This window comes from Suricata suricatta, chromosome 10 (genome assembly GCF_006229205.1).
Source record: "Suricata suricatta isolate VVHF042 chromosome 10, meerkat_22Aug2017_6uvM2_HiC, whole genome shotgun sequence".
NCBI lineage: Eukaryota > Metazoa > Chordata > Mammalia > Carnivora > Herpestidae > Suricata > Suricata suricatta.
Window position 1 is genome coordinate 43,979,329 of NC_043709.1, and position 14,232 is coordinate 43,993,560.

The following is a 14,232-nucleotide window of genomic DNA, read 5'->3' on the forward strand; positions in this document are numbered from 1 at the left end:
ACCCTTGTCGTTTGGTTGGAGCATTCAGTCCATTTACATTCAGTGTTATTATTGAAAAAACTAAGTTAGAGTCATTGTGTTCTCCCTAGAATTCATGTTTATAGTGGTGTCTCTGGCACCTTGTATTCTTTGCAACATTTCCCTTATAGAGTCCCTCTTAGGATTTCTTGTAGGGCTGGTTTGGTGGTCATGACTTCTCTCAATTTTTGTTTATTTGGGAACACCTTTAACTCTCCTTCTATTTTGAATGACAGACTTGCTGGATAAAGGATTCTTGGCTGCATGTTTTTTCTGTTCATCACATTGAAGATATCCTGCCATTCCTTCCTGGCCTGCCAAGTTTCATTAGATAGGTCTGTAACCACTCTGATAGGTTTCCCTTTGTACGTAAGGGCCATTTTATCCCTAGCTGCTTTCAGAATTCTCTCTTTATCTTTATATTTTGCCAGTTTCACTATGATATGTTGTGCCAAACGTTGATTCAAAATATGTCTTAAGGGTTTTTTTGGTCCCTTTTGAATTTGAATGTCTATTTCTTTCCCCAGATTTCGGAAATTCTCAGTTATAATTTGGTCTAGTATCCCTTCAGGACCTTTCTCTATGTCTTCCTCTTCATGAATTCCTATGATATGGATGTTGTTCCATTTGATTGTATCACTCAGGTCTCAAATTCTCCTTTCCAGTTCCTGGATCAATTTCTCTCTCTTTTTTTCAGCTTTTCTTTTGCTATAACTATAGCTTCTAATTCACCTATTCTTCTTTTTGCCTCTTCAATCCTTGAGGTGGCCTCCTCCATTTTATTATTCACCTCATTTATAGCCTTTTTTTTTTAACTCATCACACCTATTTTCAAAGTTGCTAGTCATTGTCTCAGTTGCTTCTTTGATGCTTTTTTCAACCCAGCAATTAATTTTATGACAAGTTTTTTAAATTCTTGATCCAGTATGTTGTCCAGATCTGCCTTGAGCAGTTCTGTGGTTGTGACTTCTTCCTGGAGCTTGTTCAGGGGAGAGTTCCTTCGTTTTGTCATTACTGATAGTTTTCTGTTTCTTGTCAGCTTTGAAAAGATCGTTGTGCACTGTGCACCTGTTAATATTGCTCTGTTAAAGGAGGTTTATTGACTGTCCAGGGCCTGTCATTTCAGGATATATTCTTTTAATGTTGTCTCTCAGTTTCTCTTGTTGTGCCTTTGATCATTTTATTTCCCTATTCAGTGATATTTAGGACTCGCCATCATACACACTTTCGCTTGTTTCTTGGGGTAACCCTAAGAAGGAAAACAAACCAACACAGAGAGAACAGAAGCACACTAAGTCACAGACAAATCAAACAAACAAATTAAAATGAGGAAAGGAAAGAAAGAAAATGGAGAGGAAAGAGATGAAAAGAAGAGAAGAAAAAAGAAAATATAATAAACAGGGTCAGAGACAACGAAGGACAATGGACAGTCTAAAATTGTATGACCAGTTGAGGGGAGAGATAAGGATGAGATACAGGAGAATATATCTGGATTGCAAGAAAGAAAAAGAAGAGGGGGAAAGGAGAAAGGAAAATAAGGAGTAAAAATTTAAAAAAATTTTTGAGTACAAAAGGTCATAATAAATAAGTACAAAAAAAAAGAAAAAGAAAAAAGAAGAAAAAAAAAACAAAGAAAAAAAAGTAGCAGCTCCCCCTGCAGATAGGCATGGTTTGGTATAGTAGGTCTCGGGGGCTGCTTTCAGAGGCTCTGCCTTGGTGGCTGCAGAGAGTAGAATGGCGGCATGCCAAGCTCCGCTGGAACTAAGCACTGTAGGCCACTCTAATAATACTGATCTCCTTGTGCCGCAGCTGAGCCAAGTTGTATTTTCCAGGTTCGTCTCGGTTCACAGTCCTAGTCCATGCACTTTTATGCTACCACAGATGAGATGTACCAGCTTTGGCGGCTGTCTTCTTAGGGGGAGGGATCAGTTTCTCTTGGTTCAGGCTGGGATTTGCACTGCAGCTGCCTGAGGTGAGGTGTGCTGCCTGAGGCGAGGTGTGCAGCAGGAGGTGAAGTACACGCCCTCACATACACCGCTGTGGACACTCAGCCCCCAGCCAGGATAGTGATCGCTAGGGGGAGGGAGCAGTTTCTCTTGGCGCAGGCCGGATTCGCGCTATTGATGCCCAAGGCGCTGGATGCTGCGGGAAATGTGCTGTGAGCTCCTGGAACCGAAAGCACGAGTCCTGGCCTCCACCACTGCCAACTCCCTGCCAGGATTGCGTAGTGGTGGGGGCTATTTTTTTACCCTGTTGGCACCCGGGATATGGGATCTGTGTGGCCAATGCTGGAGGTGAGATGCGCTGTGGAAATGAGGTGTGTGCTCCTGTTATGCCCAGATTTTAATATCGTCCCCCAAACCAGAAACCGCTAGGGAGACCGAGTCACGCATGCAAAAGTAAAGGGCTTTATTACAGGTTTAGGCTCGCCGGACCTAAATTCGGGCTCACAGACTTTACCAGCACAGTGGATCCATGCTGAGAGCCCTGAACAAAGGTGGGACAGGGCCTTTATGGGTTTGGGAAGGGGGAGTTACAGGAAATTGTGACACAGGTACAGGGGTCCAATCACTATCGCCTATCAATACAGAGTGGGCCCAGGACCCTCACGTAGGGTGTGACTAGCCTCAAGCAATAGAAGCAATAGGTGATTATCCATATCTTCTATCTTTAGGCCTGCCCTTAGAAATGTTAAAGGTGTTAGCTGGCCTTTCCTGATTGGATGTTACAAGTGTTGTCCCTCCTTCCTTGGGCAATATGTGCCTTTCTATTGTCTAATGAAGTCAGTTTGATTCAGACCTGCATCCTTATGCTCCCACTTCTGCAGCTGAGGTCGAAGTGAGCGCCCCTGGCGCCACCACTGCGGCTGCTGACTTCCCGCCAGGATGGCGCAGGGCTGGAAGCTGTTCTTTCCCTTGTGCCACCCGGGTTCAGGATTTGGGCTACCCAGCAGTTATATATGGAGTGAAAGTTTCTCTCTCCAAGTGTGGTTAAACATTCTTTATCTCTTCCCCAGAGACAGTACTATGAGCGTGTTCAGTTTCTCTGTCTCTTTCCTTTGTCTCTCGGGCTCTGCACACTTGCCCTGTGTTGGGCCAGTGTTCCCATCTCCCCTGCCCTTCTCGGGCTGGCCCTTTTCCAATCTCCTCAGTTCGCACTCACTCACTCACTCAGGTATCTTTGAGGTTGTCTTCTTTCTGGAGTCCATATTTTCTCCTTCCGCTCTTGCAGATGAGAGTAATGTCCTTCTCAGTTCAATAGATGGGGCAGATGAAGTTTACAGAGCTCCCTTTCTCTCCGCCATCTTGGCTCCTCCCTGATTGCTTGGATTTAATTTGTCTTTCTTTCTCCAGGTCCTTAAGTTGGAAGCTTAGATTACTGAATTGAGATCTTTATTCTTTTCTATTACAGTATTTATAAAAGCTGTATCCACAAATTTTAAACAAATTTCAACACAATGTATTTTCATTACACACACACAATACACACACAAATATTTTACATTTCCCTTAAAGCCTCCTCTTCTTTGAGCAAATGAGTTTCTTGTGGAAGGCGGAAGAATATCCCTCTTCTTCTCCTCACATCCCCTAATTACTAGAACCCCTGAATAGGTTACATGACAAAGGGGAATTGCAGTTGCAGATGGCATTAATGTAACTAATCATTTGACCTTAAAATAGTGTGATTATGTTGGATTATCCAGGCAGGCCCAGTGTAATCACAGGGATCCTTAAAAGTGGAAGCCAGGAGCAGAAAGGGAGATGTGATAACAAAAACAAGGTTAGAGTGATATGAACCAGCATTGACAGCTTTAAAGATATGGGAAGGGAATCACAGACTGAGTATGCAGATGGCCCCTGGAAGCTGGAAAAGGCAAGAGGGGACCCATGTTGTGTCTTACCTACAGAATGGTAACATAATACATTTATTTTGTTTTAAGCCATTAAAATGTGGTAATTATAGCAGCAATATAAAACTAATAGTTACTTATAAATGTGTCATTTAATTTCCAAATTTTTGAGGATTTTCCATATGTCTTTCTGCGTTGGACTTATAATTTATGGTTTGAGAACATCCATTGTATGTTTATTTAAATTTATTTTAAATTGTCTTGTGGTCAAGAATCTGGTCTTAGTGAACATTCTATGTATTTGAAAGGAATGTGCATTCTGTTGATGTTGGGACAAGTTGTGTTTTTGTTTTTTTTTTTTACAAGTTGTTTTTTATAAATGTCAGTTAGGTCAAGTGAATTGGTAGAATTATTCAGATCTTCTCTATCTTTATGGGTATTCTAGTACTTTTATGACAAAGTCTCCAACCCCAGTTGTGAATTTGTCTGTTTCTTTTTTCAGCTGTATCAGTTTTTGTTTCATCTGTTTTTGAAGCTCTGTTATTAGGTGCATATACATTTATTACTGTTAGATCTTCTTGGAGAATTGACCTCTATGTTATTATGTAATACCCCTCATTATTCCTGATATCAGTCCTTCTTTTGAAGTCTACTGTGTCTGATAGTAATACAGGTATTGCAGGAGCACCTGGCTGGCTCAGTCAGTGACTCTTGATCTGGGAACCCTGTTAGGAGCTATTTGAACTCACCGGTAGAGTGAAAATTCCTGGTAAGGGTACAGCAAGTTTGCATGGTCTCTTGCCTCCAGATAGCTCCCAAAATCTACCCTCTTGAAACTTTCATTTCTGCTTGAGCACCAAACCTCAAAATGCTTTGCTAATTAGAGTGAGGAGCTGGCTGTCCCCCCGCCCTGTCCCTGAGACGTGACTGCACCTGGTCAGGGAAAAGATAAGTAAATTAGATACACCCTAATGCAACACATAATTTTCCCCTAAGCAATACGGATAACTGAATACCTTCTGGGACTGAATGCCTTTGTGAGAGTCACTACTGCGATAAAATGTATCAGTCATCTTTGGGACTATGAGAGCAAGCATATCTCCTGAGAACCTGTTTTTCTGGGAACTTTCTCTTAGAGTTATCAACTGCCTAATGACCCTTACTCATAAAAAACTGAACTTTACTAAAGAATGTTGTTTGCCTCTTGGTTAAAAAAGGCTTCCTTGAGGCAAGACCTGAGGTTTTGTAAAAATACCTATGACACCATGAGGGCTTGTGGCTAAAATTGTAAAACTTATCTATGAGAAATCATTTACTGCCCTTTCTTGTCCTCGTACCTTTTGCCATAAATAAACCTTGAGAACCAGACAAGATGGAGACGCCTGCCAGATGGGCAGGGGTGCTTGTCTGGGGATCGGAATGAAACGCAAGGCTCTCCCACTTTCTCTTTGGCCTACACCGTCATCCTTCAGGGGAACCCTGGATCTGCAGGAGCTGGACTCCAGCAGAACCCCACATTGTGTGTAAAGATTACTTAAAAATAAAATCTTTAAAAATTTTTCTTAATGTTTTTTATTTATTTTTGAGAGACAGAGAGAGTGCGAGGAGGTGAGGGTCAGAGAGAGAGAGAGAGAGACACAGAATCTGAAGCAGGCTCCAGGCTCCAACCTAGCTGTCAGCACAGAGCCCAATGAGGGGCTTGAACCCACGAACCTGAGATCGTGACCTGAGCTGAAGCCAGAGACTTAACCAACTGAGCCACTCAGGTGCCCCTTAAAAAGAAAATCTTAAAAAATATCTATATAGCAGTTGTAACTCTTTCTAAACACTCTTTTGATTCTTGTTTGTATGGTAAATCTTTTTCTATTTTTCTACTTTTAGTTTATGTTTATGGGTTTCTTATAAACAGTATATGGTTGAGTCCTGTTTTTGTTTTGTTTTGTTTAGTTTAAATCTAGTCTGACAACCTCTGGATTTTAATTGGTATTCTTGTTTTTTTTTATTTTTTTAATGTTTTTAATTTATTTTTGATACAGAGAGAGACAGAGCATGAGAGGGGGAGGGTCGAGAGAGAGGGAGACACATAACCGGAAGCAGGCTCCAGGCTCTGAGCTAGCTGTCAGCACAGAGCCTGACGTGGGGCTCGAACCCACAAACGTGAGATCTGACCTGAGCCGAAGTTGGAGGCTTAACCGACTGAGCCACCCAGGTGCCCCTCTTGGTCTTAATTAAACCCATACAGGTACTCTCGGTAAATGACTCTGCTAAGATCACTAAAAACTAGGTCAACAGGTATATTCTTCCTCAACTTCCAACTCTCCTACCTAATAATAAAAGGAATAGTTACACTTACTCAGTATTTTCTATCTTCCACACTTCTACTTACATTACTAATTTAATTCAATAACAATGCTATGAGTTGGGTACTATTAGTTTCTTCCCTAGTTTACAGAGAAGAAGAACCAGGGTACAGTAAGGTTAAGTAACTTGACTAAGATCACATTAAGAAACATTGAAGTCAAATTCCAAATGCAAACAGGATAGCTTTAGAAATTAATCTCATTCTATATGGCCTCTCCATCTTTGAAGGAGTCTTCCACTTCAAATTCACTTTTAAGTACAATGTCTTTGCACATTATTTCCACTTTTTCAGTTCTTAAACCACTCCATCTGTTTCCATAGCACTTCTCAGGTATAATTAAAAATGACCTTAAAATGGATTAGGAATCTCTTTTCACAGTGCTTCCATATACCCTTTTTTATTGTTATCTTTGTAATTATATATCAAAATTAAATGTTCAGGAGCTTGTCTACTTACTATCTCGTAAACTCTCTGACATCAGAGACTGTTTTTTATTTTCGTATGCCCAATGCATACAAAATGTATACAGTGTGGCTGGCACATTGTAGGCATTTAAAAATACTTTGTTAAATCAATGAATTATTGAAAACCATTTACTGATAATGAGTATATAATTTTTTGTCACTTTTAAAATATATTTTATTTATTTTTGAGAGAGAGAGAGACTGTGAGCAGTCAAGGGTCAGAGAGAGACAGAGATACAGAATCCGAAGACAGGCTCCAGGCTCTGAGCTAGCTGTCAGCACAGAGCCTGATGTGGGGCTTGGACTCATGAACCTGTGAGATCATGACCTGAGGGGAAGTTGGATGCTTCACCCACTGAGCCACCCAAGTGCCCCTATTTTTTGTCACTTCAATGCAAGCAAACAAAATACCTCTCAAAGGCGCATATTTTATGAACTACATTATTTATTAAGCTTGACTAGAAAGGAGGTGAAGCTTGGCTGAAACTCAACCATTCTTCTCTTCCCCAATGGAGTCCTTTGGGACGTGCTGTAGAAAAAAGAAATTAACAAGATTTGTTTTCTTTATGTCCCTATAATGCCCACCCCCCCAGTGTGGTTTTCATTTAAAACAACAACAACAACAACAACAACAACTTCTAGGGGCACCTGGGTGGCTCCTAACTCTTGATTTCCTCAAGTCTTGATCCCAGGGTTGTAGTTTCGACCCCTGCATTGGGCTGTGCAAGGGCTCTGTGCTGACAGCCTGGATTCTGCTTGGGATTCTTTTTCTCTCTCCCTCTGCCCAGCTCCACCACTCAACACTCTCTTTTTCTCTAAAAAAATTTTTTTAAGTTTTATTTATTTTTTATTTTTTTAAGTTTATTTTTGATACTGAGAGAGACAGAGCATGAGAGGGGGAGGGGCAGAGAGAGAAGGAGACGCAGAACCAGAAGCAAGCTCTGGGCTCTGAGCTAGGTGTCAGCACAGAGCCTGACGCGGGGCTCGAACCCATGAACGTGAGATCTGACCTGAGCCGAAGCCAGAGGCTTAACCGACTGAGCCACCCAGGCACCCCTCTAAAAAAAAAAAAAAAAAAAAAAAATTCCAGGAAACTGCGGAAGTGACAGCATTAATAACATCTTTACTGCTTCTACCCTTTATATGCCTAAGGTATTCAATAAAATAACGAGTAGAATTAGTAAGAGGCCCGAGGTATTAGTGCTGCTTGATCAGACCTCATTTCCTGCGAAAATGGAAACATATCCAGAGTTCTTAATAAAGTGAATGACGAGGCAGCGGGTGTAAAAAACATAAATAAATAAAATAAGAAGACTTAGTAAGAGATTAGTAAAATGGCTATGTATCAAAGCAATATACTAAATTCATTAGGTTTTTCAATGTTCTGGCAACAAGCACCTAGAAATAGAGAATGAGAAAAAATATTCCATATCTTATTCATAATAGTGGAAAAACTGTAAAATGCTTAAGAAAGTATTGATTAAATATGTGAAATCTGTAAAATTTTATTGGTAGGCATAATAAAAAAAACATTAGATCTGAAGATATGGGAAAACGCACTATATTCTTGGATGCAAAGTTAGCATTAAAATAACATTTTCCCAAACGTAATATAAACATTTTTAAGTAAGCTCTATACCCAACATGGGGCTTGAACTCATGACCCTGAGATCAAGAGTTGCATGCTCTACGAACTGATTCAGCCAGGCACCCCAGTAATGTATTAATTAGTTGTTACCCCAATTGTGTTTATTATAGAATTGGATAAAATATGCCTAACATTTATATGGAAATGTTAAAATATATTTTAAACTTAGTCTGGCTTCTTATAATAAATTAGGAATCCTTCTAATTTAAACTATAACTTTCTAGAAAAGGAACAGAATTATCTGTTCTTTAGAAGTTGTGAATTCATATGGTACTGGAGCCTTTTACAAGTAGTAGATTTTTAAAAAAATCATCTTCACTATCTCTTTTATGGAGATTGCAGTTTTTATACAAAGTGCACATATTGGTAATTTATATTTTGCAAGAAAATTGTCCAATTCATAAAAGGCTTGCAGATTTGTTGTTATAGAATTGCTAGTTGTATTCTTATAATCCTTTTAATCTCTGCTGAATATGTTGTATGTCTTCTTTCTCAAGTCTAATTGTGTCTATTTTTGCTCTCTTTCACTTAATCAGACCCATTAGTTTATTTATTTCTTTCCCTTAATATTTTTCTAGATGAGGCATGTGAATGATCTATTATCTGAATTACTAAGCATTTTCTTTATTTTTTCAAAGTCTATTTACTTATTTTGAGAGAGAGAGAGAGAGAGAGCGAGCGAGCAAGCAGGGAAGGGGCAGAGAGAGAGGAAAATAGAATCCCAAGCACGCTCCATGCTGTCAAGTGCAGAGCCTCACTTGGGGGCTCCATCTCATAAACTGTGAGATCATGACCTGAGCTGAAATGAAAAGCCGGACACTTAACGAACCTAAGCCACCCAGGCAGGCACCCCTGAATTACTGCTCATTTTCAAAGATTGTTCTTTGGGAAGCCTGGGTGGCTCAATAGTTTAGTGCCTGACTTCGGCTCAGGCCATGAACTCATGGCTTGTGAGTTCAAGCCCTACATCTGGCTGTCTGCTGTCAGTACAGAGCTCACTTGATATACCCTGTCCCCTTTTCTCTCTGCCCCTCCTCTGCTTTCTCTAAAAAATAATATAAGCATTAAAAAAATAAATAGGACCCTTCCTTCACTTGACAGGCTAATTACATCATAGCTAAGTTAAAAATCTTGACTTTTCCCATTTTAAAGATGGTATTCTACTGCCTTGAAGCTTCTGGAGTTGACAGTAAGTCCAATGCAAATCTGGTTCTTTGTTTCTTCTTCAGCAATTTGTTCTTTCTAAGTGGTAGCAAATAATATTCTTCTTTATTCATAGAGTTCAGGAATTTTTATCAGGTTGTGAATGTGTATTTTCTTATCAATCCAGTCTATCCTGGGTTCTGGGAGCCTCTTTAATTTACAAAACTAGATCTTTCAGCTCTCTTGAATGTTTCTTTTTGACTGTCTAGAGTGCCTGCTGTTTGTATGTGAGGTCTCTTGCCTCTCTGCTCTGGTTGCCTGTTTGCCCTCCTAATTTCCATGTCTGCTTTTGCTTTGCACTTTGAGAGAGTTCTTACACTTTACCTTCTAGGCCACTACAGTGATGAATGTTTTTCAGTTTATCTACCAACATATTTAGCTGGAGATTTCTGTTTTATATGTTTCTAGTACTTTTTCTTTACTGCACTTGAATTTCATTAAGTTTTAAAAAACAATGTAAGTTGTTCTCTTTGGGGGAAGATTATTTTCCATTTATGACTTTTTTCCTGGTTTTAACCTATATAGGGTGATTTTCTTCTCTTTTCTCTTTTCTTTTTTTTTTTTTTCTTTTTCTTTTAAATAAGATCTACGCCCAGTGTGGGGCTTGAACTCACAATCCAGAGATCAAGACTCACATGCTCTACCAACTGAGCCAGCCAGGTACCCCTGGGGTACTTTTCTTTTCCTTCCTTTTTTCTTATTAGGGATCAGGTCCTGAAGGACTTGAAGTGTAATAAGTAGTTTTTTGGAGGACTTGAAGTTCAATAAGTAGTTATTAGACTTGTACTGACAATGAGGAAAGCAGGCAGGTTATCACCTTTCTTCTGATTCCAAAAATAGAGATCTTATAACAAAGTAGAGAAGAATGAAGATTGCCTCAGTTTAAATACCAGCTCTGCTGCTTACTAGTGATGCGGCTTTGGCAAATTACTCAAACTCTCAGTTTCCTTGTTTATCCGGGGTGGGGGGGGGTGGGGGGGTGGGGGGGGTGGCGGGGGGTCATCCATCAGTGCATTCTTGTGAGAATTATAAAGGTCTACTTTTGTGAAATACTGAGAACACTTCCTGGCAAGCATGTTGGCTGTTCTGAAAATGGGTGAATACGTGGTGGAACAAAAATTGTTAAAACTTTGAGCATTCTAGCTCTCCCTCCCAGTTGTTCTCAGTTTGGGCTGCACATTTGAATCACAGAGAAGCTTGAGAAGTTCTCCTGCTGTACCCCAGGCCAATTAGATGAAATTGCTCAAAAGGGGAAACAAGGCAGAGGGAGTTTTTAAAACTTTCCTGGGGATTCCACTCTGTAGCCAACACTGAGAACCACTGCCTTAAGCCCTACACCAAAGGCAATTCAGTGTTTGCCTCATGAGCTACTCTTGTATTAGTCATTGTAGATACAATTTCTTTAGACAGGTTCTCTTGCTCTGCAGAGTGCAGATCTTAAAGAGAGCAAGGTCTACAGAGTGAGGCTAAATCTCAGCTTCAAGGAACTTTGGAAGAATTTAGTTATTTTCCATTACACTAAGATAGAACCCAAAATCTGACAAGGCAAGGCTCTCTGGGGATCCAGCCCCTGTCTGGCTACTCCTCCTCCTTACATCATTTCCCCACTGCTCATTAGGCTCCAGCCTAACCTTTGCATTCTTTTTTTAATGTGTTAAGCTTTTCCTGTCTCAGGACTTTGCTGCTGGATAGTTCTTATGCCAGGAATGCTCTCTACTCCCTACCCTTTACCTGGTCATTGCTTGCTGTCACTTGCTCAGAAAAATATTTTGTAACCTTCCAATAAAATTAGTCTTTCTAGGGCCCACTATTCACCCACCCTGAAGTTTCCTTTACAAAACCTACCATAATGTATAATTATTTACTTGTGTGATTATGGGTGTAACACTTGACTCCTAGCTGGACTATAAGCTTGTTTATTTGGTTCTACTTCTTTGTCTCAGTACCTTATGGCTAATACTGTGCAATATACCCAAGAGCTCATAAATAATATTTAATAAATCAATAAATGAAAAGTGTTAGTTCTTAATTTTGATCAGTGATTAAAAGATTGAATGTTTTGGGGTGCCTTGCTGGCTCAGTTGGAAGAGTATGCAACTCTTGATCTTGGGGTCATGAGTTTGAAACCCACTTGGGTGTAGAGAAAAAAAAGAAAGAAAACTTGAAATGTAATCCTGAAATAAGTTTTTGATCACTTATTTCAAATAGTTTGTGATTTGAATGAAGAAACTGATACTCAAGTATGAAAATGACTTGCCCAAAATCATTCAGCTAATTAGTGATGGAATTAGGACTCACTCTCATTCCTTCCATTTCTAACTCTAATGAACTTTCTAGTACTAAGTGATTTGCTGCTGCAGATATAAAACAACAAGATTAAGTGTTATGCCCAGATCGCAATATCGTCCCCCAAAACCAGAGACCACCGGGGAGGCTGAGTCACGCATGCAAAAGCAAAGGGCATTTATTACAGGCTTAAGTTCACCGGGCTTAAGCTCAGTCTCACAGCCTTCACCAGCGCAGTGGATCTGTGCCGTGAGCCCTGAACAAGGGCTGAGCAGGGTTTTTATGGGGTGTGGGAAGGGGGAGTTACAGGAAACTGTGACACAGGTACAGTGATCCAATCATTATCGCATAACATCATTGGCAGCAACTTTAACCATACATTTTGTTTAGAGCGTTAGTTACTTTTGGCGGGACCCAATCACAATATTTAGTGTTTCTTTGAAAATAACCAATTACAGGGTAGACTAAGGACAAACACATATGGTGTAACTAGCATAAGCAGTAAGTGATTATCTATAGCTTCTATCTCTAGGCCTGCCTTTAGGAATGTTAAGCATTTTAGCTGGCCGCTTCTGATTGGGTGTTACTAGGGTGGTCCCTGGTTGAGCAATCTATGCTCTTTTATTGTCTAATGATTCTGAGAAACTGACACTTCTGGCCTCCAAGGTCAGAGGGGAAACTTGAAGCTTGTCATGGAGTCAGTTTGGCTTAGACCTGCTTCCTTTCATAAAGAAGTAATTTTTATATGTGGAATGAAGATTTAATATACTCATCATTCAGAAAAATAATTTTTACTGAATGATAATATAAAGTATGTGTTAGAAGATATTGAGAACTGAACCAATTTTTATTTTTCAAATGAAAGAAAAAGTGAATAAATAAAGCCTTAGTTTAATCATGTTGAAAGGTTGCTAATCCTTAGTCCAGATTAGATTACTATTTGGAATGTGTCTAGATCCTCAGAGAAGTGTGCCATCAACCAATAAAAAAAGCAACCACTCATTAATCTCCTACACCAGGGCTAAGTGATTTGCATACACAAACTCCGAATTTCTGCAACTTTGCAAAGTAGGTATTATTATTCACTGATGAGAAAATGAAGCTCATTATCACATAGTTCACAAATTGTTAACATTGAAACCATATTGGTTCCATCTGACATGTAAAGAGGTTGGAAGTGATGACTTCCACAATAAGAAAAAAGCTGAACAAATTGAAAATCAACAAGTCTTCTTAGATCTAGCAGAGAACTGAAGTCATAGGGCAAACTGCTGCCCTGAGAACTGAGAGACAGAGAAGTGGATACAGAAAATCACAGATTACAGGTGGAAGCCCAGGAGCAAAAGCCAGCAGCTTTCTTTCAGTAAGAAAACTTGAAACAACAACTAAAAAGTTGTTGGAAATTCATTGCAGACTCACTTGAGAGTTTAAAACTCCTACGAGGCCCAGGATTAGGAAGGCCCTTACACTTTCCTAAATTTTACCCCCAAGAACTATATCAAATTTTTGCTGTAAGGAGCAGAGAAAAATCCCTCCGGGGGAGGAGGAAAGTAATCATTTTTAAAGTGCTAAAGAGCTCTCAGTTCTCCTTAACAAAGTTGTCCCTCAAGGAAAACTATTTTACTGGAGCCTAACTGGGGATTTACCAAAGCCTAACCCACCTGGGGGAAGGGAAATACCCGACTCCAGCCTCCTCTAGCCTTTGACACGGGGAAAAGTAAATAACCAACTTGCTTACTAAAAGACTGGGACCGAATTATAGGATTATAGAACATGTCTCCCACACTTTGCCACCTCATCAATAGGCCTCTTGCATAATAATAGGAGATTAAAGCTAAAAGAACTGCAAGTCTCAGATTCTATTCTTAAATTCCTATTCTAGGAATACCCAAAGACAATAAGGGAGACAAAAACAAGAACCTAGGGAAAATTTTAGTCTCTGACACCACAGCAAAGCAAACGTTAAACATAGCCCAACTCCTAGCCAGTCAATATAAAAACTCACATTAAAGGCCTATTCCTGGTATATCAAGTGAGTTTTCAACAAAAAATTACAAGGCATGCTAAAAGGCAAAAACCAATCTTAAGAGACAAAGCAAGCATTAGAACCAGATTCAGACATGGCAAAGATTGTAGAATTATGAGACAAGGAATTTATTTAGTTTTTATTGTTTTAAGTTTACTTTTTGAGAGAGAGAGAGAAAGAGGGAGAGACAGAAGGAGGAGGAGGAGGAGGAGGAGGAGGAGGAGAGAGAATTTCAAGCAGGCCCTGCATCATCAATGTGGATCCTGACTCAGGGCTTGAAATCATGAACCGTGATCTCATAACCTGAGCCTAAATCAAGAGTCAGACACTTAACTGACTGACCCACCCAGGTGCCATGAGACAAGGAATTTAAAA

General features: G+C 39.8%; 1 protein-coding gene across 1 annotated transcript in view; it reads right to left on the minus strand.

The window, feature by feature from the left end:
• Positions 1 to 7,128: 7,128 nt before the first annotated feature.
• The window catches only part of TMEM19 (transmembrane protein 19), a 42,314-nt gene continuing 35,210 nt past the window's right edge, over positions 7,129 to 14,232 (minus strand). The window contains exon 7 of the mRNA XM_029955119.1: positions 7,129 to 7,223. The gene's annotated coding sequence lies outside the window, so the exon portion shown is untranslated. The remainder of the gene's footprint in view (positions 7,224 to 14,232) is intronic.